At 44.5% G+C, this 24,366-nt stretch overlaps 1 pseudogene; it reads right to left on the bottom strand.

Annotated features, from left to right (window-relative positions):
- Positions 1 to 10,777: 10,777 nt before the first annotated feature.
- Positions 10,778 to 11,560, bottom strand: LOC105533938 (annotated as a pseudogene).
- Positions 11,561 to 24,366: the final 12,806 nt, after the last annotated feature.

Genomic DNA, 24,366 nt, shown 5'->3' on the forward strand with positions numbered 1-24,366 from the left:
CTTCCATTCCTTTCCTCGTTGGTTATCTCAGTTTACTATCCTGTTTTCCTTCATGACGTGCCTTTATTGAAAGCTAATATTGAAGGCTCACTCCATCAGGCACTGTGTTTATGTGAATTGTCTTATTTAATCTTCAAATAGTCTTGTGAAGAAGCATCAGGCAATCACATTTTACAGAAGAGGGGAATGAAGCCTGGCAAGGAAGGAAGTTTGCCCAACATCCCTAGCTGATTTGACCCCTCATGGTCAGTGCTACTGCTCTTAGCCAAAGGCTTGGCTTCACCACGTCCAAGGGTGGGATCTACCTAGTCCTATAGCTTAGAGGTCCCATCAGAGTCATTGGGGAATCACTAGCCTCTCTGGTCCACCATGTTATATGCCCCCAGAGGGGACCATGGAGATGAAAGAGGAGGTGAGGCTATAGAAGCCCATAGAATCTTGCTCTAGTGCTCACCTTCTGTGTGATCTTGAGCAACTTATTAACCTTCTTAAGCCTCAGTTCCTTATCTGTGAAATACAGGTAAAATGAGAGCCTTCGTTAGAGAGCTGTTAGTGAATTACATGAGGTAACTCACAGTAGGCATTTATGAGAATGTCTGACACAAAATAAACACTCAGTAACTATTGTCTATTACAGGCCCACAGTCCATTATCTATAATGATGAAGTCACAAAAAGCTCTGAAAATTGTGCAGTTGGAAGTAAAACCTGTCCTGAAGTGTTGTACAACGATATCTAGGTTTTATTTATCCCACTTAGTATAAATATGCATATGCTTCACTGAGGAAATACTAATAAGGTGCCACTCTGGACCCTCCTAGGGTTATTACATGACATACTGTATGTGTACCCTGTGACCTTTCTGAAATCTGAAGAACTCTGAATGCCAAAACACACCTGATTCCAAGAGTGAATGCCCAATAAGAGACTGTGAACCTGTATCACTTTTGAGAGTAGAGCCAGTAAGTCCCCTGATGGAGTTACAGTAGCAGTGACTGTCAACTCTGGAATTGCGAGAGCCAAAACCCTGGAAGGAATAGAATTAACTCCCTTCTCTCCTATAAGAAACTGCAGGCTGCTGCTTAAGGGCAGAAAGAATGAGAGGTAATGGAGTCAGCTGGAAAAATATATCTCCTTGTTCACTTGCTCATGTGATCACTGAGGGATTTCTGTAGGGGGTCTGGACCTGGGTGAAAAAATCTTTAAGGACCATCTCAATTTCAAGATCTCAGGAAAGGTGGTGATCCTCTTACTTCCTGCTTGATTGGCATGTTGCTAGGCTGGGCCAGGGAAAAGGGAGCAGAGCAGTTGTCCTCCCTCAAGGAATATGGACTTTCATTAAAGATACAAGATATGCATGCTTGAAACAAGTAGTGATATGTTAGAAGATTAGATCAGATTGATTAGAATATATTAGAAGATTATGAAATTAATGTTCCAGTGAGTAACCGAGCTGGTATGCACCATAGGAATTCAGAAAAGGGAAACCAAATGTCAGGGAGCTAGTCTAAGGCCAGCTAATTCTTAGAGAGAAGAACCCAAGGAATGGATAAGGAAGGAGAAGAGAGAGGAAATTGAAGATGGAGTGGAGGGAGAAATAGGGACTTTGTGGTCTAAACTCCACATATACTATGAGGTATGGGCAATTTGGATGACCCTTCTGAGCCTGTTTTCCCATTTCAAACATGGAGACAGTTATAGCTCTCTCTAGCTATGATCATTGTAAATATTTTTTAAAATGTAAAGTGTTACCACAACATTCATTCTTTTTTGGTAGCCATAGACCCTGCAATTTGACTCTCAGAAACAGTTTTTGTTGATTCCATGATGCCTGTTGACCTTGAACTGGGCAGTTTACAGCCAAGCTCAAAGGTGTATGTTTGACAAAGGCATAGAAATCAGGAGGAAAAACAATTAATTATTCAACTAGCCAGAACCCCAAACAAATAACCCTCTTCACCCACGGCAACACTTGACAACTCTTTCCATTCAGCCGCTTTCATTATTCTAATTAAGCTGACCCTCCATCCAGCTGCAGAGAGAGGAAGCCAGCCTGCCCGTGGGACCTTTACCCCCAAGTCAGAGATGTTTGTTCTTAGGAGATGTCATTTTATCTTCTTCTTAGGACCTCTTGGCCTGCTATAGCACACAGAACCACCCCATGGATGACTTCCTGATGGATGATGATTGTTCTGATATCTTGGCTCCGATGACATTGTGCAGCCTCAACAGGTCACGCAGATACTAAAACCATATAAATCCTACATGTCAATGACGGGAGAGGTGAAGGGGAAATTGTAAAACAAAAGGGAGCAGAGGTTATCACTGGTAGAAATACAGAGTGAGAGAAGGCTGCATGCTATTTAATGCAAAGGAAAAGTGGAAGAAATAGTCACTGGAACAAAGTTAACACCAGAGCCCACTCTCTAAGCAGAGTGCTCAGGAAAGTCATCTGAATTCTGATGGGAAACATCCTTACCTCAATATAAAACACCTAATAGAACTGAGACAAATAAGGTTCTTGACAAATAGAAGTTACTAGTAGTAGGAGCAGGGGTTTGGTAACATTGTTATCATCATTGTCATCCCCCATCACAGAGGACAAGCGTTCATGAACATCACCTCTTCTCTGAAGGCTAGGGTCAGGAAGAGCCTATCTGCTCCAGTGACAGTGAGAGAGGAGCCTGGCCACAGCAGAGGCCAAGCCTGGCCGTTTCCATGTAGAAGTTGAAAGAATTTGAACATCAAACTGAGCCTTCATCTGTAGTCATTGGGGTGACATTGGGCATTGTTGAGAGAACAAACATCGTGATTAAAAATGACACAAAGGGAGCCCTGTAGTGATAGGCGATTGTGAGTGTTTAAATGAGGAAGGGAAGGGGTCAAGAAGACTAATCCAGAAAAAAAATGAAGGGCTACATCCTGATGACAACTTTGTTTTGTTTTGTTCAGATTGCTTTTATTACTTATCAATGTCAGTGTCTTATGAAATTTGAGATGACATTCACAATTCAGTAGCCTTTAATACATTCATAATGTTGTTTCACCACCACCTCTATCTAGTTCAAAACATTGTCATCAGTCAGCAAAACCTCTACTCACTAAGCAGTCCCCTCCCCACCATCCAATCTCCCTCCAGCCCCCGAGACACCACCAATTTGTCCTCTGTCTGTATGGACTTATCTATTCTGGATATTGCATACAAAAGGAATCATATGACATGTGACCTTTTGTATCTGGCTTCTTTCACTTAGCATGATGTTTTTGAGGTCCATCCACATTGTAGCAGGCATCTGCACTTCATTACTTTTTATGGCTGAATAATATTCCGTTGTGTGGATGTACCACGTTTTGTTTATCTGTTGATGGATATTTGAACTGTTTTCACATTTTGGCTATTGCCCATAGTCAGTAGGAACAAGTCTGTACATCATGGAGGAATTTCTTATGGTTCTCTGAGTGGGATGGTTATTTTTGCTATGGTTACACCCTGCAAAAGCAATTACCCTCCTAAGCAGATAGATGTTTCTTCCAGGGGAAAGAATTCCTGGAGGCTGCCAGGATCCAGCTGAAGGTCCTGATGACCTCTTAAAGATGACTTTAAGTGGCTTTAAATGTCTTCATGCATCCTTTACTTGGATGCCAGGGCCAACCAAACTTTCTGACATAACACTTAAAAAGGTAGAGTCTCAATTTTTCTTCCTGGTGACCCATAGACATCCATAGGCAGGAGGATAAAGATTGGATCACCTTCCTCCTTGAAAGTAGCTCCAATTCAGCTCAAGTGACCTGTGAGAGGCAGTGTGGTCTGGTGGCGAACATCCGTGGCTGGAGTCAGAAGACAGACAGATGTTTAAGAGATGGCTCTGCCACTCCCAGGCTGTGTAGCAGCTGAGTAGCTCTGAACCCCAGCTTCCTCATTTTTCAAGAGGTGCTGTGATTGCTGCTTGCCTTTCTCATTGAGTTGTTAAAAGGCTGAAGGAGTTGTCATATGTGGGTGTGAATCTTAAACAGTCAAGGATCACACATTTGTGCTATGACTATTACTCCCCTGTTAGAAGACATGCAGGGTGACACTTGTGACTCACCATCAGTAGACTTTGCATTAGTCACAGTGCATTACTTGCAAGTATTTAAAAAATGGAGACCCATCAGAAGGCTACTGTGTTGCCCATAGAATTGAAGGAGAAATGAAAAATCAGGCCCCAAAGGGCAGGAACCAGACAAGGTCTGGGCCTTCGGAGAGCAGGGGCTGACCGTTGGGGTGAATGAGGGGTGGCCATTTTTCTGTCTTTGCTTTGCTGCAATCGATGTTCAAAATCCCAGGAAAGGGTCTGATTGATGAACCGCTTGACTAGGGGGGAGCAAAAGTCCTTGACTGACAATTCCACCAGGCTGCACCATAGGGAAAGAGGTGATTCTCCAATTAAAAATCAGGGAGCTATTAACAGGAGAAAGGGGGAAAAGATTCTGGGGGGCCCCCAAACTGTCCACCAAAAATATACTCTTTGAGCTGCTCATGCGGAAGCAAGCACAGACTGGGACTCCCGAGCCAATGGCTCTGGGGCTACCCTAGAGCTGAGTGCAACTTGGAATAACCAGGGATTTGGGGTACAGTTTGGAGACTGCTACCTGCGTGTCTGTGCAAGGTGCTTCCCTTAAACACTATGCACAATGTGTGCAGTCCAAGAGCTCAGGCTTGAGAAATCTGAACCAAACTGCATCTGGCTGCTAAAAATATCCAGGCTCCAGGGAGGCAGCAGAGAGAGCTTTTCCAAAGCCAGCTGAGGCCTTCAATGTATGTAGGAAATTATTAATCATGCCCTGTGATTCTTCTTGGTGTGAGCTGGCTTTATGCTTTAAAAATAAATAAATATGAACTGAGGCCCATCCAACCCCTCCTTTCTTTAACTATCCATCTCGGAAATAGTTGGTAACCCCTGCTGCCCATTCCCCCTGGGTGTAGGCTGCCCTGCTCCCTGGAAAACAGGAATTTCTTATCAGATCAACAGGAAATTCTATTTTTACTTGATGTTAGAATTAAAAATATCACAGGGAGAGAGATTCTCTTGTATCCAAGCCTTGCACTAAATTTATCACCCAACTGAGGAGTTCTCCTTCCAAATGGTTGCTCCCAGGGTTCTCTCCCTCTGAGACTGGCCCCAGATGGCAGGAGAGACAAAGAGCTTTGACATCACAACTTGGTTTTTTTTTCTAACCCCAGGTCACAGTGTTGCTGTGGAGATCACTTACGGTACTTGTAGAATGCTCCATGGCAAGTCATAGTTGAGCCTAGATGGTGGCTCCAGAGGCATTCACTAAGAAACAGAGACAGCTCAGGTTAGCAGCACTATAACACTCACTAAAGGCCCTGGCTAATAATGGTGCTTAAGTTGAGTGACTTCATTTCAAAAGCAAGCAAGAGGAGTGAAGCAAAGTTTACTGAGGCCCGACTGTGTGCGAAGTACTTACTAGCATGGGCCAGGCCATTCAATCTTTCCAGCAGCCCCCAAATAGAAGTAACAGCAGCAGCTGCTGCATCTTTCCAGTTTACAGAGGAGAAAGCACAGGCTGAGGAAGGTATCTGGGATTAGAATTAGAACTGGGTCAACTTGATTCCAGAGCTAATGCTCTTTTCTCTTTACCATCAGAATTTTTTTTTTCAACATCTTGAGGCAGATCAGGAGCAAAGCTAATGAATTCAGCAGCCACTAATGTAGGCACTACCAGCTGAATGACTGGCAGCCTCCAGGAATCCTTTCTCCTGTAAGACGCATCTATCCAGAAGGGCAGCTGCTTTCAGAGGGCTGTAACCATAGCACGAATAACTACCCTATTTAGAGAGCTATAAGAAATTCCTCAATGCCCGGTTTGCTTAACTTGCAAGTTGTATGACTCTTTCTTGTAACCCTGCTAATATACCCTTAGCTTCTTTTCTGAGATGTGCCTAAACCACTGAAATAGGAGAGTTATCTGACCTCCCTTGCAGGATGTGTGACAGGGGTGTGGCTCATCTGTTACCACCTCTGCTCAAACTCCTTATGGGAAGGGGAGGACACAGATGGACAGGTGCAGGAGCCAGGGTGCTAGGCTCTGGCCCCATGGCAGTGTCCAGGGATGGGAGCCTGTGACTCCCAGAGACCAAGTGGGCATGTGTTACAGTGTGCTCTTTCAGCCTTCCCATCTGTGGATGGCTTAAGTGTTGACCAGCTCACTGGACCCTCTGTTTTTTTGCAAGGGCAGAGGGCCAGTGTGACAGCTTTCCATATCCCAAGCTCTTGTCCAGCATCCCAGAATAATCAGGTTACACATGGACTTGAGGGATAGTGAATGCAGGGGCTTTATTGGGTGGTGGAGGTGGATGTCAGCAGGATGGATGGGGAGCTGAAAAGGGGATGGAGTTGAAAGAAATCAGGCACATTCCTCAGCCCCGGGCTCAACACAAACAGGCCCAGTACAAACACATCCCACCATATATCTCTCAACTTCCTGAGCCCAGTACAAACACATCCCACCTGGAAAGTTCCCGATAAGGACACAGCCGTTTGTGGTTTTACTGAAAGCACGGGAACCAATAGAAAAACTGCTAAATGTATAACTTAAAATGTAAACCAATTGTAATGCTGTAACCAAAAGAATTCCCTTGTTCCTCTGTAACTTTACATATCCTATTTACATCGGGCTATAAAAAGCAAGTACTCGCATTGTTCGAGGCCCTCTTGTATGCTGTGGAATGGAGGGACCAAGTTCGAACTTGTACTAAAAGATCCTTGCCGCTTGGCTTTGACTCTGGACTCTGGTGGTCTTCTTCGGGGAACAAACGGTCTGGGTACAACAGAGTGGGAAGATGATCTTCCCCTGGAGTTTGGCCATCCAGCAGCTGATTCTCCGACCATCTTTAGCAGAACTCCTCCTGACGTTCCTTCTCTTCTGTCCTTCTCCACTGCTCTTCTGCTGTTCTGTTCATCTGCTTGTCAGCTCATCTGCTTCTGGAGCCTGGGGTCTGGGGTTTATATGGGTACAGGATAGGGGGCTTGGCAGGCCAAAAGGCAACTTTTTGGGTGCAAAAACAGGAATGCCTATTTCCATTTAGGGCCATGGATATCCAGGCTTGAGGTTGGGGACTTTGACGCTCTTCTACCCAGTATTTCCCTGTCTCCTGTCCATATCAGCAGCACCTTATTTACTTACTGAGTGTTTTGTATTGTTTGTTTTGTTTTAATGGTGCAACTAAAAGAGTATTGCAGGATATCTGGGCTTTAACCCTGGCTCTGAAGCTGAGACTTTATGAAATTAACTTCTCATCTCAGGGCCTCAGTTTTCTCATCTGTACTAATAACAAGCTGAGTTCTCATATGGCAAAAAGTGGGGCTAGAGATCTCTCTGGGTTCCCTTTTATAAGGACATTAATCTCATTCATGAGGACTCTGCCCTCATGACCTAATTACCTCCCAAAGGCCCTACCTCCAAATACTATCATACTGGGGATTAGAATTTAAACATAAGATTTTTTTGGAGACACATTTAGTGCATAACAGCACCTGTTATAAATGTCACAGATCCCTGACTTCTCTGCCACCAATAAAAGGAAGAGGGTGCCCACCTTCTGAGATTCTTCCTGCTGTGGGGTTGATCATCCCTTTAAGGAAGCCAGGTATTTGGCTAATAGCTGAGAGGCAGCTTCAACTTTTGGTGCCATGTCCAGGAGTGAGAGACAGCCTGTCACATTTTAAAACTTTGATGTATTTCTTAACTTCTGAAGAATTGGTCTATTCATGCAGAAACAGTATAAAGAAAGGAGATCAAAAGACAAAAAAGGAATTGGAACATGTCATAGACAGAAACCCAGTGACTCAGGTCGAAAGGCTGACAGCTCTCAGAATATTCAAGAATTGGGGCCAGATAAAAACCAAAAAGCAAACATACTCTCAAACAAGCTGACACTTCTCATTGTAGGGGTACTGTATTGCCAAAGGCAAGGTACTTGTGGAGCCAGTTAAGGACTCTGAATACTAATTGCATGGATAACAGCTAAAGACAGGGCCTGAATAGATGAGTCAGGTATGAACTCAGACGCCTAAGGGCAACAGAAGGAGGAACTTTGGAGGTATGAAAGTTGGTTCAAGCGTGAGTCAGTGTACTCAATCTGGCCTTTACCTCCCCTGTAGAAGGCAGTATTAGTTATTCCCATGAGAAAGATGGGATATTGAAACCTCCTTTGCAAGAATTATAACAGAAAATTACGGCAGTAGGGGAGATCTGATCTAGCCAATCCTCTTCTTGCCTTTAGCCTTCCAGCTGCCAAGCTAGCTTTGGGAGACATTTAGGTTGTAGTTTAAATGATAATAGCCCTTCCACAAACCTCAACTGCCTTAGTAAAGCTAATGAGAGACCACTAGGCTAAGAGGAAGAGAGGAGCCTGAATTTTGCTAAGGTATAGACATAAACAATTGCCAGCCATTATTTAACAGGTTACAAGATATGCCACTTTACAAATTACTCCTACAGATGACATCTCTATTGTGGAACCTAAGATTGGCCTTTCAAGATATGTTTTCAGGTGTTTTGCATGTCTCACATCCATTGCTCCACCTGGACCCACTGATCAATGGCTCCTGAGGCACCATGTAGAAGTGAATCAGCACACAAAAGGACCATTTTCCACACCCCTATGATTGCACCCCAACCGATCAGCAGCAAACACCATTCCCTAACCACCCCCAGCCCTTCCCCCAAACTGTCTTTGAAAAACCCCTAACCTAGGAGCCTTCGATGAGATTGATTTGAATAATAACTCCATCTCCTGCATAACATGGCTGGCCTTGCAACAATTAAGCTCTTTCTCTACTGCAATGCCATGGTCTATTTTGTGTAGCAGGAAGGAAGAACCCATCAGGTGGTTACAGTATGCCTGTGAGACTGCTAGTTGATCATCAACACACCATAAGTGCCTTGTCAGCGCAGGGCACCATAATGAGTACTGGGGGGAAGATCATGTGCAGAAATGGGTACATAGCAAGACAGCCTAGAAGAGATTTTTGTCCCACATTCTCATTTTATAGAAGTGAGGAAACTGAGACCTGAGAGCAGGAGTGACTTACTCAGGATCACATAGCTAAGCAGTGGTGGGCAGGGCCAGGATCCAGGGCTCTTGTGGTTAGGTTCTTGTCTCAACATTCCTACAAAATGGTGAAACCGCCTTTGCAAAATTATAACTAAGGAAATCTTGACAGTGAAAGAAATCAGAGCTAACTGACTCTATCTTGCTTCTAATCCTTAAGCTGTCCTTGTTCATTCCTGGATGTAGGCTGAACAAACTTTGGGAAGGAATTCAGTTATTGGTTTGACTCTGAAATAGAATTGATAACAGCCCTTTCCCAAAAAGACCCCCTTCTTGTCTGGGGTCCACTCTGCCTTTGCTGGACTAACAAATTAGCTACAAGATTAGAAATTACAATTTAGGAGTCATGCAGCCTCTGGCTCCAAGAGTCTGAACCTCTCTAAGTTGCTTCTGGGGGTAACATCACTTTACCCCCATTGTAAAACCTAAGATCAGTGCTTGAGATATTCTGCAGACCCTGCACTTGATGGATCAGCTGACACCACCCAGACCAGTAACCTGGCTCAACCAGCTCTGTGATCCCACTCAGAAATCAGCAAGAAGTCACTTCGACCCCTTGTGATTTTATCTTAAGCCCAACCAATCAGCACTCCCTACTTTCCAAGATCATACCAACAAAATTATCCTTAAAAACTCTGATCCCCAAATGCTCGGGGAGACTGATTTGAGTAATAATAAAAATCCAGTCTCCTGCACAGCTGGCTCTCCGTGCATTACTCTTTCATCATTGTAATTCTCCTGTCTTGATAAACCAGCTCTATCTAGGCAACAGGCAAGGTGAACCCATTGGGCAGTTACAATGGTATCATAAAAGAGGTGTGGGCCTGAATGTTAGGAGAATCTGATTCTAGAATTGGGTCAGCTACTTACTTACTTGGGGACTTCATTTCACCTCCTTTAAGACTCAGTTTTCCCATCTGTATAACAGGGGATGGGACTAGATGGTCTCTTTGGTCTCATGTTTCAATAGTCAGGATAAGCTAGATTTTGCTGTGATAACAAAGAACCCCCAAATCTCAGTGGCTTAAGAGGCAAAGCCTTTTTTTAAATTTTTATTTTTGTAAATTATGTATTTTATGATGATTAGAAGGACTGTCTTCAAATCAGTACAAATATTTCACAAATAATATCTGGCCATTTTCTAACCAATTGAGGAATTTGTTGCACAATAAGCTGCCTTACATCTTTCAGCAAGAAAAGTATTAAATTTGAATAGTAAAGACATTATAAGGCTGAATGCGATGGCTCATGTCCGTAATGCCAACACTTTGGGAGGCCAAGGTGGGCAGATCACTTGAGCTCAGGAGTTCGAGACCAGCCTGGGCAAGGTGGAGTGATCCCATCTCTACAGAAAAATAAAAATTTAGCCAGGCATGATGGTGCACACCTGTAGTCCCAGTAACTAGGGAGGCTGAGTAGGAGGATCACTTGAACCTGGGAGGTCAAGGCTGCAGTGAACCGTGATTGCACCACTGTACTCCAGCCAGGGTGACAGAGCAAGACCCTGTCTCAGAAAAATAAAAAAAAATTATACAATGAATTAGGACACAATTAAAATTTGCTTTAAACATTTCTTTGGGGGAGGGGACACCATACTTCTACTCAATGAAGAGAAACATTTTTACAGTCCAGAGGGGTTTTTTTTTTTTTTGCCCTATTATGCCATGAATCCATAAAGAAGAGGTTCTAACAGTTCAGGCTCCTTCTCATTGGTTCTCACAAAGTGTGCTTCTCTGTTGGAGCAGGCTGGCGCTTCAGCTGAATCCCAGTAACTTTCTCTTTGGCTTCCTTGTTTTTCTGATCATTTTCCTTCAAGTGTGCTTCAAGAAACTCTCTTGGCTCTCAGAGTGCTTAATGTGCTCAATATGCACATTAGTTCTCTTGGCAAGAATCTTGCCCTTAACTTGTTTGTTTACAGCAATGCCAGCAACATGCTGGGTGGCATTGTAGGCTCTTCCAGTATTGCCGTGGTAACACTTGTGGGGCCTTCCTTTCTGAATACTGCCCATTTCCTTGATGTCTACAGTTTGGCCTTTCTTATAGATTTGCATGTACGTGGCCAAAAGAACGACAACACTTTTTGAAACGGAGTTTTCCTCTTGTTGCCCAGGCTGGAGTGCAGTGGCATGATCTCGGCTCACTGCAACCTCCGCCTCCCAGGTTCAAGTGATTTTCCTGCCTTAGCCTCCTGAGTAGCTGGGATCACAGGCATGCACCACCATGCCCAGCTAATTGTGTATTTTTAGTACAGATGGGGTTTCTCCATGTTGGTCAGGCTGGTCTCAAACTCTCCACCTCAGGTGATCCACCTACCTCAGCCTCCCAAAGTGCTGGAATTACAGGCGTGAGCCACCACACCCAGCCAACAACTCTGTTTTCTAAAAGACCTAGAGAACATGTGTCAGGTACCTCTCCTCTTTCCCTTTGTGTTCATCATTTTGGCAAATTACTGGAAGAAGGTGGTTCCAGCCAACAGGGCAAAGGCCTCTTTTTCATTCACATCCTATGATCCTGGTGGGTTGGCAGGACCCAGGCTGATGGAAGCTCAGCTTCCATCACATGCTTCATGGGGAAGAAAATATAATAAAGTGTATACTCGCCTTTAAAGCTTTTGGCCAGAAATGACATGTGTCACTTCCACATATAGTTTGTTGACCAAAGGAAGTCACAAGGTCATCTACCATGCACCCAGAAGAAGACCCTGGAAATAATTGACAACAATCCTGCCTCCCATATGGCATAAAGAGCTACGTGGTTCAGTGAGGGTGGGGGTGGGGGTCGGGGAGACACTTGCCCCAGTGGACTTCATGGAAAGACTTCATAAAGAGGCTCCACTCTGAGAGGTGGAGATTAGAAAGCACTGAATCTAGAAGGGGTGGCAGGAGCAGAAGCAGAGGTGCTGCAAAGGTCAAGAATTCAAACTTAATGGGGAACTGCCTAGTGCCTAGATGCACTGAAGTATAAGGGAGAATAAGAAGTGAGAAATCTGATACCAAGTCATGCAGAGCCTTAAAGACAATCAAGGGCCTTGAAGGGGTGTGTGCCTTATTTGCATTTGCTAGGCCCTGAATTTTTTTTTTTCTTTTTTTTTTTGAGACGGAGTCTGCCTCTGTCACCCAGGCTGGAGTGCAATAACTGATCTCGGCTCACTGTAACCTCTGCCTCCCAGGTTCAAGTAATTCTCCTGCCTCAGCCTCCCAAGTAGCTGGAACTACAGATGTGCACCACCATGCTTGACTAATTTTTGTACATTTAGTAGAGATGGGGTTTCACCATGTCGCCCAGGCTTGTCTCAAATTTCTGAGCTCAAGTGATCCGCCCGCCTCAGCCCCCCAAAATGCTGGGATGACAAGCGTGAGCCACCGTGCCTGACCAGGCCCTGAAATTTCTGAGCTGGTTTGTGAGCTTATCAAGCAGAGTGTGGGATGGCACCAGCAGCTCTAGAGAAGAGGTGAGAAGAGTACAAAGGAGTAGGCAGACCAGGAGGCCACTGCTATCCTTTGGGGAGAGGTGACAAGGCCCTAAGCCCTGATGCTTTATTTTAGGACAGGTGCAGCAGGGGAAATAGAACAAATGCAAGAGTAATTACATGGGAAAGAACCTAGCACAGGTCTTGGCACCATTGACATGTGGCCTCAATTTGGTGACCAGTTGATGTTATCTAAAGAGGAAGAGGGAAGAATGAAGACAAGCTGGAAGATTTGAGTCCCCATGCCTGGAAAAAAGGAGTGTCATCTGCAGAGAGCAGGGAGTCAGGATGGGGAGCTGGTTTGGGATGAGGGGTGTGGTGAGAAGTGCCGAGTTCTCAAGGTGACCAGTGAGTCTCTTCATTCCCTCCTCTCTTCATGGGAATGTGGAGAAGAGGAGAACGGGTTGCTGGAGTGTGCAGTTGGGTTGAAGCAGTCCTTCCGGATATGAAATTCAAGCCAGTGTCCCCCAGACCACTAGGGAGACTGTGGCAGGCCAGGTCTCACTAAGGCAGGCCTCCATCACAACTGTTTCAGCACTGACTGAGTGGTGAAGTTAGATATTAAAATCTGAAAGAGTCAGTGCCCTATTACACAGGCTAGAATGTAACAAAAGCCCATCAAGAATTTTGCCTAGGCCTTTCCTGGGCCTTGAAGGATGACAAGATAATGAAGGAATTCTTAACGGGACCCTCTTAGGATTAAACAAGTTTTATTGGGGGTCTGAAGAAACTCCCCAGGCCTCCACAAACACATTTATGGGGAGTCAGAAGGAACTCCCCAAACATGCATGATTTAGCAGGAGACAAGTCCTGGACCTATTTAGATTAAGTACATTTACTGAGGCTCCAGAGAAAGGTCTTCAAGACTCAGACCTCAGTTTTATATTAAAAGAACTTAATCACTTATGTGTTTAGATGAATGCACACTTACATGTAACTTAGAAGGTATATAAGCTCTGGAAAACTTTTAATTTTGAGTTGGTCTAAGGAGAATTTCCAGCTTTCTTCCTATAACCAGTTACAGAAATAAAAACTTTTTCTCCCAGTTCATCTGTATCTCATTGTTATTAGAATGATAACGAATAAGCAGCTTATTAGAATAAGCAGTCAGACTCTCAGTTTGGTCCAGGAACAAGACTATGAGAGGATCTTTGAGTTGTCCAGCCTATGTTTTCTGAGCACGCACAGATACATGCAGTGGTCTTAGCATCCCAAAGAAGCAGGGGTGATTTTTTTGGGAGTTGCCTAGAACTGCCTTGACATATGTTTTTCTAAGGGGGCTTTCTTGGGAAAGGAAATGGTATCTCTGCCCCTCTAGTAGACGGAGAGCCTGTGGTGCTCCCTCCTGAACTCAAAGGCCATGACAAGAGGACACTCTGGCCTGGGATCATGGTGAAAGGCATGGGTAAAGTCCAGTGCCAAAGGAGACCTGGCTCATCAGCTGTTCATCTCTCTAAAGGGTCATTTTCGGGTCACCTGTTCTCCATGCTGAGGCTGATGGCTTCTGAGAGATGGGGAGAAGAGCCAAAAGGAGGTGATGGAGTATAAGGGAGAATAAGAAGTGAGAAATCTGATACCAAGTCATGCAGAGCCTTAAAGACAATCAAGGGCCTTGAAGGGGTGTGTGCCTTATTTGCATTTGCTAGGCCCTGAATTTTTTTTTTTCTTTTTTTTTTGAGACGGAGTCTGCCTCTGTCACCCAGGCTGGAGTGCAATAACTGATCTCGGCTCACTGTAACCTCTGCCTCCCAGGTTCAAGTAATTCTCCTGCCTCAGCCTCCCAAGTAGCTGGAACTACAGATGTGCACCACCATGCTTGACTAATTTTTGTACATTTAGTAGAGATGGGGTTTCACCATGTCGCCCAGGCTTGTCTCAAATTTCTGAGCTCAAGTGATCCGCCCGCCTCAGCCCCCCAAAATGCTGGGATGACAAGCGTGAGCCACCGTGCCTGACCAGGCCCTGAAATTTCTGAGCTGGTTTGTGAGCTTATCAAGCAGAGTGTGGGATGGCACCAGCAGCTCTAGAGAAGAGGTGAGAAGAGTACAAAGGAGTAGGCAGACCAGGAGGCCACTGCTATCCTTTGGGGAGAGGTGACAAGGCCCTAAGCCCTGATGCTTTATTTTAGGACAGGTGCAGCAGGGGAAATAGAACAAATGCAAGAGTAATTACATGGGAAAGAACCTAGCACAGGTCTTGGCACCATTGACATGTGGCCTCAATTTGGTGACCAGTTGATGTTATCTAAAGAGGAAGAGGGAAGAATGAAGACAAGCTGGAAGATTTGAGTCCCCATGCCTGGAAAAAAGGAGTGTCATCTGCAGAGAGCAGGGAGTCAGGATGGGGAGCTGGTTTGGGATGAGGGGTGTGGTGAGAAGTGCCGAGTTCTCAAGGTGACCAGTGAGTCTCTTCATTCCCTCCTCTCTTCATGGGAATGTGGAGAAGAGGAGAACGGGTTGCTGGAGTGTGCAGTTGGGTTGAAGCAGTCCTTCCGGATATGAAATTCAAGCCAGTGTCCCCCAGACCACTAGGGAGACTGTGGCAGGCCAGGTCTCACTAAGGCAGGCCTCCATCACAACTGTTTCAGCACTGACTGAGTGGTGAAGTTAGATATTAAAATCTGAAAGAGTCAGTGCCCTATTACACAGGCTAGAATGTAACAAAAGCCCATCAAGAATTTTGCCTAGGCCTTTCCTGGGCCTTGAAGGATGACAAGATAATGAAGGAATTCTTAACGGGACCCTCTTAGGATTAAACAAGTTTTATTGGGGGTCTGAAGAAACTCCCCAGGCCTCCACAAACACATTTATGGGGAGTCAGAAGGAACTCCCCAAACATGCATGATTTAGCAGGAGACAAGTCCTGGACCTATTTAGATTAAGTACATTTACTGAGGCTCCAGAGAAAGGTCTTCAAGACTCAGACCTCAGTTTTATATTAAAAGAACTTAATCACTTATGTGTTTAGATGAATGCACACTTACATGTAACTTAGAAGGTATATAAGCTCTGGAAAACTTTTAATTTTGAGTTGGTCTAAGGAGAATTTCCAGCTTTCTTCCTATAACCAGTTACAGAAATAAAAACTTTTTCTCCCAGTTCATCTGTATCTCATTGTTATTAGAATGATAACGAATAAGCAGCTTATTAGAATAAGCAGTCAGACTCTCAGTTTGGTCCAGGAACAAGACTATGAGAGGATCTTTGAGTTGTCCAGCCTATGTTTTCTGAGCACGCACAGATACATGCAGTGGTCTTAGCATCCCAAAGAAGCAGGGGTGATTTTTTTGGGAGTTGCCTAGAACTGCCTTGACATATGTTTTTCTAAGGGGGCTTTCTTGGGAAAGGAAATGGTATCTCTGCCCCTCTAGTAGACGGAGAGCCTGTGGTGCTCCCTCCTGAACTCAAAGGCCATGACAAGAGGACACTCTGGCCTGGGATCATGGTGAAAGGCATGGGTAAAGTCCAGTGCCAAAGGAGACCTGGCTCATCAGCTGTTCATCTCTCTAAAGGGTCATTTTCGGGTCACCTGTTCTCCATGCTGAGGCTGATGGCTTCTGAGAGATGGGGAGAAGAGCCAAAAGGAGGTGATGGACTTATCAGCTCTGACTCCAAGTGCTTGCTGTGGGTGGGTGACTGAAGAAGCCCCTGTCTCCACTGGACAGAGATGGAAATCCCCGATCCTGAGGTTCAGGGTCTATAGAATAACGAGGCTGACATCAACTGTTCCTTCTGGAGAAGACTCAGTTTCCACCAGTCATTTTGTGTATTCTGACTAGCTATTTCAGAATAGCTAGGTCTCAACTAGCTATTTCCAAAGCCACTACTATCATCCTGAGTTTATCTAGAAAAGATGTTGACATGCCTTCCAGCCCCTGTTGCTCACCATCCTCCTTCAAGACTCTGAATGGGATTATTTAAAGTAATAATGAAAAGCAAAACAGGAAATTCTTATCTGTTTTGGCAGGAAATTCTTTAGCTGTGTGGAAGGTTCTGCCCTGGGGGTTTGTGCCCTCCAGGAACTGTTTTGCAATGATTTATGGTCCAAGATGGCGCCAGTCCTTCCTTGGCCCACGGGGTGAGAAAGGGAGGTATATGCTGGACCCTGGGAAGCAGGATTTGCATTATCTTGAAATGTACATTTCTATTGATAACATATTCATTGTCTCCACTCATAAGTTATGGTCCTGTTTTTGTCTTGTCCTGGAATAAGGAGTAGCAAATTCAGGCGAAGTTAAGATGCTTCATTTCAGGTTTGAAAAGCTTCATTCTTTAGAATGCATTAATTTATGTGAAATCCTAGGTAACAGAATGTAGAGGAGAAGCTGTTGTGATAGACACTTTATGTAGGTCGTGTTACGTTCTCTCACTACAGATATTATTTTCTCCATCTCACAAATGTGGAAACTGAAGTTCACTGAAGTTAAGCAACCGGGTCTAAGTCACATAAGGACTAAAGGGTGGAGCCGAGAGGAAATGTGGTTTTTTGTTTTTTTTAATTATATTTTATGTTCTAGGGTACATGTGCACATCGTGCAGGTTTGTATTTAGGAAATGTGTTTTCAATAGACTCTGAGTGACCCTGAGGCCCAGGCCAGGCCAGCTTTGCTCCCCACTGTGTCCCCAACACCGGGCAGAGTGCGTGGAATATAGCAGGCACTTGAGAAACAGACTCTGGATGAAAGGATGAAGGTGTGGGATCTGTTGGCTGCAGTGTCCTGTGGCTAGGCCTCCTTGTTCCTATTCCCACGCGGTCTTCTGATTATTTCTAGTGTTCACCACACCGGAGATGACAAATTTCACAAAAATGCTGAGAGACTGATTGTTGGTTGTCCCTGAGAGCTAGTCTCTCTCTTTCTCTCTGTCTCTCTCTTTCTAATTATCTATTGAGAGTTACATCCTTCTACTGGTTCCACGACTTTGGGCTTTCATCTCCCATTCCTTTTTATAAGATTCCTAGCCGGGTGCAGTGGCTCACGTCTGTAATCTTAGCACTTTGGGAGGCTGAGGCGGGTGGATTACCTGAGGTCAGGAGTTCGAGACCAGCCTGGCCAACATAGTGAAACCCCGTCTCTACTAAAAATACAAAAAAAAAAAATAGCTGTAATCCCAACTACTAGGGAGGCTGAGGCAGGAGAATCACTTGAACCCTGGAGGCGGAGGTCGCAGTGAGCCGAGCTAGCACCATTGCACTCCAGCCTGGGTAACAAGAGTGAAACTCCATCTCAAAAAAAAAAAAAAAAAAGATTCCTTCTTTCGGAATCTGCATTAGAACAAAGCTGGTTCTGAAAGTGCTAAGAAGCCCACCTGCAGCTGAGGCTCAAGGGCCGATCTGTGTTGGAGCTGGCTCCTCCACAAACCCTCCTTCCTCCCTCATTGTCTTGACAATGTCTTGCTTAGGAATCGGAAGACCTAGGTTCCAGTAACAGGGCTGTCATTAACTGGCAGGCACTTGTACTTCTGAACCGGTTTCATCATTTTTATTTTGTTTGGCTGGCAAAAGATTTTGTCTGTAGCTGATTTTTGAATGCCTTTATCTACCAGGGCAAGCGATCTCCTGCTCACTACCAGTCCAGCGTGGCTCGTTGGCTTAGAGCCATCTACTTCACATGTTTCCATTTGAGTTTGAATCTTCAGACAAAATGGTTCATGTGTCCTCTTCTGGTGCCAACAACCCCTGTGTATGTGATTCTAGGATGCTTACCATGCCCCTTTACCCTGGCCTTTGCTTCCTATTCAAGAGGTTTGTCACTGGCGTCAGTGTTTTCTCCATTGTCAAGCACCCTCTATGGCTGATGCTTCCTACCTGGTGACCTGACACGTTGCCTCTCTTCGTGCCCACTGACTGAGTCACTTCAAATTTCCACCACCATGGGCTCTTGATCTTGTGACTGCTTGGCCTGGTTTTTATAACCACATTGTTAGCACTGACTGATGTTAAGGTTCTCCACGGGTCTGACTGATCTGAGCAATCCTGTATTCATTCATTCATTTATTCATCTATCCAACAAATATTTATGTTAACTCATTATTAACTTGCAGGGCCTCATGCTGTTGCCCAGGCTGGAGTGCAGTGGCATGACCACAGCATACTGTAACCTCAGTCTTCTGGGCTCAAACCATCCTCTCACCTCACCCTCCTGTGTAGCTGGAAATGCAGGTGTGCACCACCATGCCTAGCTATTTTTTAAAATTTTGTAAAGATAGGATCTTGCTATGTTGTCCACGCTAGTCTCAAACTCCTGGCCTCAAGCTGTCCTCCCACCTTGGCCTCCCAAAGTGCTAGTTGTGAGCCACTTTACCCCACCTCATTGTTACTTTTGGTGCTGCTAACTTACTTATAGAATGGACATAAGAATTCTTAGAATGGGCCTGAGAATTGACAGTCTGTTTTTATTTATCCCTTCTAATTTGATAAGTAGGCTAACAGTTGGAGATACACATTATATATCTGTCATAATGTTACCGGTGGGTCTTTGTTCTTAGAGCTCCCAAGATGGCAGCAAACCTTTTGTTCTCTGACCTGGGGTTCTTGGCCTCATGGGTTCCAAGGAATGGAACTTTGGGCCATGCAGTGAGTGTTATAGCTCTATTAGAAGCCGTGGGTCATGGAAGAGAACTGTGGAACCCAGAGACTAGTGTTCAGCTCGATTAGGACAAACGTGGGCACTTACCGCACAGGAACAATGGCGAGCCTCTAGCCTGATCAGGAGCGGCAATGGGTGCCCTGCTGGATCAGAAGCACAGCAGACACCCTGCTGGATCTGGAGGGGTGGAAGTTAGCGGCGGCTCTGCGAGGGTGGCCATCTGCAGTGGTGGACGGCGATCGAAAGCTCAGCTTGAGCCGGAACAAACACGGACCAGAATAGTGTGCAGCTGCAAGATTTAGCAGAGTGAAAACAGAGTTCTCATACAACGGGAGAGGACCCAAAGGGGGTTGCCACCACCGGCTCGAATGCCTGGGTTTATACATCCTGATCATTGTCCCTCCCGCTGTGCTCTCAGGCGATAGATGATTGACTATTTCTTTACCACCTGCTTTTAGCTTAACTGGTATTTTAGTGAACTCTCTTTGCTACCTGATTGGCCGGGTGTGAGCTGAGTTACAAGCCCTGTATTTAAAGGTGGGTGTGGTCACCTTCCCCAGCTAGGCTTAGGAATTCTTAGTCGGCCTGGGAAAACCAGCTAGTCCTGTCTCTCAGTAGTCCATTTGGCTTGCTATAACAAAATACCATAGACTGGATGGCTTATAAATAACATAAATTTATTTCTCACATTTCTGGAGACTAGGTAGTCCGAGACAGTCCAAGGCACTGGCATATTCAGTGCCTGGTGAAGACTCATGTCCTGGCTCATAGTCCTCACATGGTGGAAGGCGCCAGGCAGTTCTCTGGGCCTCTGTTATAAGAACACCAATCCCATTAGTGAGGGCTCCACCCTCATGGCCTAATCACCTCCCAAAGGCCCAATCACCTCCCAAAGGCCCCACCTCCTAATACCATCACATTGGTGGTTAGGTTTCAACATATAAATTCTGGGGGGACACAAACAATCAGATCGCAACAATGCCTGTTTTATAGATGAGGGAATGGAGATTCAGAGTTCTCCAGTTACCTACTCAGAGTCACGGGGCTAATAGCAGCAGTGCCAGGAGCCATCCACTGATCCTCTGATTTTATCTTTTCAAGATGCCTGTTTGTTTCTACCTCCTTACTGAAAGGGGAGAGGCATTTCAGGTTTGGAGAATTTCCTAAACTCTGAGAAAAGATGTACTAAAAAGAAATTGTGTGCCTCAACACTTCTCCTGAGAAATCACTGTTACAAAAAGTGGCTCCAGGATGGGGAGAGGCTGGGTAGGATGAGGCGTCAAAGGGATTTGAGAATGTGGGCTCTACTGGGAAGCGGCTGGGTGGGAGGGGATGTTATAAATAAAGTTTTGGTGCCACAAAAGAAATAGCACTCAAATACAAAATTCTCTTTTTAATTCTCAGCAAGGCAACTTGCTTCTATAGAAGGATGCACCCTTACAGATGGAGCAATGGTGAGTGCACACTTGGACAAGGGAGGGGAAGGAGTTCTTATCCCTGACACACATGGCCCCTGTTGCTGTGTCTTTCCCCTATTGGCTTGGGTTAGACCACACAGGCTAAACTAATTCTGATTGGCTAATTTAAAGACAGTGACGGGGTGAGTGGTTTGGCAGGAAAAATGGTTATGACAGAGCAGGTAATCAGAATAAGTCAGGGTGGAGCAGGTAATCAGAATGAGTTAGGGTGGAGCAGGTAATCGGAATGAGTCAGGGTGCAGCAGGTAATCGAAAAAGGTTGCTTTACAAGGAAGTTAAGTTTAAAAGTAGAAGGCAAAGAATTAAACATACTGACATATTGATTCTTTGAAAATAAATTTAGAACTCATATCTAACAGGGAGAAAGATGGGGCACACAATGGCACATACTGCAGACGTGAGTGCTTCCTCCCAAGGCCTAGGGAGCCCTCTTGAGGGCTTGAGGTTTCAGAAAGGGCATTGTCAGGAGCTGGCAGCCAACTGTGAATTGGTGATAATGAATGTACTAACACTGTTACCTGTTAGGAAGAGTAAGAAACACAGTCAGAAGATGCTTGGGAGGACCTTGGAGGAGAGGCAAGTTCTGGGAATTTCTGTGAGTAGGCTCTAGGGGATTTTGTAGCATCTGGGAAAGTGTTTTGAGCCAAAGCAGAAGACCAGCCTGTGACTTTGGCTTTACAAACTATTTGTCAGGACTGAGGTCCAACAGAGTGATAGCCTGACCTAAGCTGGAGGACAGAGAGCTGAAGGTCAGTGATCAGAAGGCTCTACACAGCAGAGAGAGACCAAGAGTTTAATCTTGCACCAAGCTAATTGAGCTACTGAGAGTGTGTTTCTGTGATTTATAAATCTATCTGTCCTTTGCGTGCCAAGATATTACTTCTCAGTGTCATAAAAATTGGTGTATAAAAATATCTGTCTTTCTTTCCCAGGTTAACCTTTCTACCTTCTCCAGGATCCTGTAATTATCTCACTCCATCCTCTCCCTGTCCCCTTTATATTTTGTAGGGATGATTCTCATTGCAGTTTGCCTGGGACTTTACTGGTTTAAGTGTCGCTGGAAAGGGGTTCCGATCCAGACCCCAAGAGAGGGTTCTTGGATCCCGTGCAAGAAAGAATTCAGGGCAAGTCCTCAGTGCAAAGTGAAAGTGAGTTTATTAAGAAATTAAAGGAATAAAAGAATGACTACTCCATAGACAGAGCAGGCCCGAGGGCTGCTGGTTGCTCATTTTCACAGTTATTTTTTGATGATATGCTAAACAATGGGTGGATTATTCATGCTTTCCCTTTTTAGACCACATAGGACAACTTACTGACGTCGCCATGGCATTTGTGAGCTGTCATGACACTGGCAGGAGTGTAGCAGTGAGGACGACCAGAGGTCACTCTGATCGCCATCTTGGTTTTGGTGGGTTTTGGCTGGCTCCTTTACTGCAAGCTGTTTTATCAGCAAGGTCTTTATGACCTGTATTTTGTGCTGACCTTCTATCTCATCCTGTGACTTAGAATGCCTTCACTGTCTGGGAATGTAGCCCAGTAGGTTTCAGCCTGATTTTACCCAGCTCCTATTTAACATGGAGTTGCTCTGGTTCACACGCCTCTGACACAAGCACTGAGAGTCCCATGACCCAGGAAACCCCTAATATGAGCAAACTAGGACAGCTGGTCACCTTAAAGGTCTTTTCCTCCACCACTCCTTCTTAACCTGTGAACATTCCCATGTCAACTCTTTGTTAACCAATTCTGCTTCCCTTAAGCTCCTATTCATTCTTTTTCATCTATGGACTCCTAAACTTCTTCCAAATATAGTCCATGCTCTCACTATGTCCTTCACCTTCTAGAGGACTCCTGAACCTTCTCCTATCAAACTTCTCTTGCCCTCAATCTTGATAATGGTTCCATTGCATTTAGCACCACTGGGTTCTGGGACCACATTTTCTCCTTCCATCTCTAAAGCTGCTATTTCTCTGTCTCAGATCTAGGGAGGAAACCTGCCTGTGCTATCTCTGTCCATTTGGGACACCCCTCAAGGTCCAGGTCTTGGGCCTGTGCTTTCACTGATTTTTTCCCGTAGCAAAAGCCTATAAGAGTCAGGTGGCAATGTATCCTGTTAGGCAGCTGGAATAGAGATGGAGTGAACCAGATAGCATGTGCTCCAACTAAAGAGGTTTTACGTTAACAGGTTTTTAAAAGAGTTGGCCACCCTTGGTTTGAGTGCACAACTTTTGAGGTATAGCTGGAATCGGAAGTAAATTTTCAGGAGGACACATGATCTAACCTGGGAAAGGAGTATTTCCACTGAAGGGCACAGTGGTAAATCTGGCTATACCTTACACAAGAATTCACTATTCAACTTTTGGAAATATCCAATTTTTGACTTGGGAGAAGTCTTCTTGGCCTTACGTTGGGTTGAGAAGGGTCTTCTCCTCACCTGATTTTGTGTGACCTTTATCCCCCAGCAGGTGATCAACAAGTTCCTAACCACACAGGTCATCACAGAGCAGTTATGACCTTGATGGGAACAGATAAGAACCAACTACTAAAGTCCTGGCAACATCATTAATGTGGGGGAAAAAAAATCTTCTAGCTGATGAAAATCTTTTCACTCATCACAGATTCATTCATCTTTCCACTGCAATTAAGGGGCAGAGTGTGGCATGATAGTGAGCCCATGATGACAAGCAACTAATGAACAGATAGATCACACATAATTTCAGACACAAACAAGGTCAACAGCTTGAATATTTAAGCTGTTTTTAGTATTCAGTGTCACATGTCTAGAAAGGACTGTGAAGAATAATTTGTTTATTCTTCTGGTGAAGTTGCATGTAAAAAATCTGATATTTTATATATTCCAAATTTTTATTATTTCCCTAAAGATTTTGTGCCCTTGGCTCCTTTTTTTAAAACAAATTTCTCAGGTGGATCACCTGAGGTCAGGAGTTCGAGACCAACCTGACCAATATGGAGAAGCCCCATCTCTACTAAAAATAGAAAATTAGCTAGGCCTGGGGGGTGCATGCCTGTAATTTCAGCTATTTGGGAGGCCAAGGCAGGAGAATCACTTGAACCCGGGAGGCAGAGGTTGCAGTGAGCCAAGATTGCACCACTGCACTCCAGCCTGGGCAACAAGAGTGAAACTCCATCTCAAAAAAACAAAAACAAAGACAAAAACAAAAAAAAAACACAATTTCTTCCTTCCCTTCTTTAGCATTTTTTTGAGGCATGTTTTATAGGCTTTAGAGTTGAATATAAAGTCAGTAAAACATATATCCCTATCCTTAAAAAGTCTTCATTAGAGATGAAAGAACAAGATATACACAAGAGCAACGACTCTCGAAAAGACTTCTTATTGCTAATCCTAGATCTGCCATTTACTGGATGGCAACTTTGGGCAAGTAACTTCATCTCTTGCACCTCATCTCAACTTTACCCTTTAAGTTTCTTTTCTGTAAAATGGGAGTTATAATAATAGTGCTGACTTTAGAGGGTTGTTCTGATGTCCAAATGAAGTGCATGTGAAGGACTTCACCTGCTATATATTAAGTACTTAACACATGATAGCAATCATTAGTAACTTTAATACTCATGCAAATTCTGGTGATAATACCTTTATTTTATAGGCTAAAAAATACCTGATATTTAATAAACCAAGGCTACTACATGGTAGATTTGGGCTTCCAAATTAGGCCTACTGACTTTATAAAATAAGC

This window comes from Mandrillus leucophaeus, unplaced genomic scaffold, assembly GCF_000951045.1.
Source record: "Mandrillus leucophaeus isolate KB7577 unplaced genomic scaffold, Mleu.le_1.0 Scaffold13, whole genome shotgun sequence".
NCBI classification, from domain to species: Eukaryota; Metazoa; Chordata; class Mammalia; order Primates; family Cercopithecidae; genus Mandrillus; species Mandrillus leucophaeus.